Source organism: Triticum aestivum, chromosome 5D, assembly GCF_018294505.1.
Source record: "Triticum aestivum cultivar Chinese Spring chromosome 5D, IWGSC CS RefSeq v2.1, whole genome shotgun sequence".
In the NCBI taxonomy this organism is placed as follows: domain Eukaryota; kingdom Viridiplantae; phylum Streptophyta; class Magnoliopsida; order Poales; family Poaceae; genus Triticum; species Triticum aestivum.
Genome location: NC_057808.1, coordinates 146,382,267 through 146,384,819, shown reverse-complemented (window position 1 = coordinate 146,384,819; position 2,553 = coordinate 146,382,267).

Here is a 2,553-nt window from a genome sequence, read left to right as displayed (position 1 = left end):
GCCATGGCGCTTCTCCATGCATCCCGGCCATCCACTGGTTTCTCCAGGGTGCCCGTCAACCGTCCTTCACCCAGTAGTGTGTATTGAATTCTTGTCTCTCTTGAGGCCTTGAAGATGCAGTCCTCGCATATGCCATCATGGAGTTGTCGTCTTTGACGTAGAGTCCTTCACACCACTCTCGTGCACTCATAGCAAACCCCGTCTACTATAGCGTAGCATTAAAATAAATAACGTCCCGGGCTTGGTAACATGGTGATGGGTTCCTACCTCATGCATACTACTCAACTACAAGAATTCAATATCACTACTGGAGGGACTGTTGCAAAGATGACACTAAATGCAATAAAAACATAGGTATGAAAAACATGGTCAAAGTGAACTTGCCTGGTATTACTTGATGAAGATAATATCGCTCTCGCAAAACTTGATAGCACTATACGCAACTCTCCGATGAAAATCTATATAGTAAAACATAGCATTCATATAAGCAAACATACTAGCAAACAATTCTAACACTCATAATGAAACCAACAAATAAATTGCAAAACAACAAGGGACACCGAATAAGAACAAAGGACAACTACACAACAAAACTAATAAAGAAAACTCTAAGACATAACACAAAATAGTTTTGTCCTAAGTAAAAACTTAACAACAATTAAAACACTAAACTTATAAATTAACAGAAAATACAAAGTAAAACAACTAAGTTAACAGAAGGTATTTTTCATAAAATTTTATTTGCAAAAAGAAACAAATAAAAAGCTTTTATGAAACAGTAACTATGACCTAAACAAGTTTTCATACAAAACTAAATAAAATAATTTTTTTGAAATAAAAATAAAATTTTCTTTGGTTGACAAACAGAAACAAAACTAAATTTGTCAAAAGTGACAAAAAGAAATAATTTAAAACTAATAAAAACAATAAAGAAAAGACTAAAACAACACTATAACTAAAACAGTACTGTTTTGCTAAAACATTAATTTAAAATAAACTAAAAATAAATCACTATATGCTACTGGATAGACAAAACTATAACAAAACAGTAGCAAAAAGAATCAATCAAAAATATTTTATAAAACCCAAGATACGACCAAATTGGTGATTTGAACAAATTTCATCAAATTCAATTTTAAACAACTCAAATATGAAATCCAATTGCACTAGCAGAAACTTCAAGAAATTATAAAACTAATGCAAAAAGAAACACTAAATTTGGATCTAAAACATAAAAGTTATAAGCAATATAGAATCAGAACTATTCTGTTTTTAAAACAGAAACGAAAATCAAAACAAAAAAAATCGGCCACTAGCTACGTGGCCTACTGCTATCGGGCCAGGGAGGTGGGCGATCTGAACTATCTAGCGCTCGGTCGTAAAATAACACAAACGTGTACGGGCTAAAACAGAAAGACCGGTCGGCTAAACCGACTAGACTTGAACCGATCTAAACCGAATAAAAACCGTAAGAAACCGGAACTAAACCGATCTAATTAAAAAAAACATAACCGTTCGTTAGATCTAATCTATGCCGTCAATAACAGATCGGACGGTGGAGGTTGCTTACAACGGTGGTGGCGTCTCCGGCGAGGTCGTCGTCGGCGGTGGCGGCTCGGACGTCGGTGGCGGTGGCGCTCCGGTCGTCCGCGATGAAGGTGGAGGGGTCGGCGCGATGTAGCGGGCGACGACGAGTCCAACGGTGGTCGTGGAGTCGGAGGAGATGGTCGGAGGTGGTTGACGGCGAGCTCGAGGCGGCGGATGGCGTCGGTGATCAACGACGATGGCAATCCGGTGGTTTTGCGGCTCAGGCGAGTTGTTGGGAAGGTGTAGTCGAGGGAGGGGATCACGATGGTGGTGGCTGCGGGTCTCGGGGAGGTCGGAGGCGGGCTCTAGGGCATCAATGGTGCGGTGGCGGTGCTCGGCTCCGGCGAGAGATTACGGGCGAGGCAAGGGGTTTCGGTGAGGGGAAAGGAGGGGAACGGGTCGAGGGAGAGGGGTATTTATAGGGGGAGGAGTTCTTGGAGGAGGGGGCGAGGGGATTCGTGATCCCGAGAAGATCGGGATTCCGGCGGCGGCGGCGCGACTTGGCGTGGGGAGGAAGAAGACGGCGGGCGAGGGCGATCGGGCAGTGGGGCCCAGCGGTCAGTGGCACAAGGGCGAGAGAGAGAGGAGCGGGCGACCGAGGCGGAGGCGTTTCGGGCGTGCGCGCAGCTGTGGGCTGAAAGGCCAGTGGGCCGTGCGGTGCGGGAAGAGAGAGAGAGGAACAGTGTTGGGCTTCGGCCTGGTACTGTTCGAGGATTTTCTTTTTATTCTTTTCACAGACAACAAAGTAAAAAGGAACAACAAATAATAATAAAAAGTATATAGGCATATAATATATCAAAATTTTCAAAAAAACATTTCCTAAAACATGAACTATTTTCCAGGTTCAAATAAAATACTAAAAAAAAAACAAACAGTGCTACTATTGCAATAAAACTCAACAAAAATCATTTTTAAAATACCAAAATTACTTCAAAATTATTTTCTCCTAATTTTCCATTAAAGGGA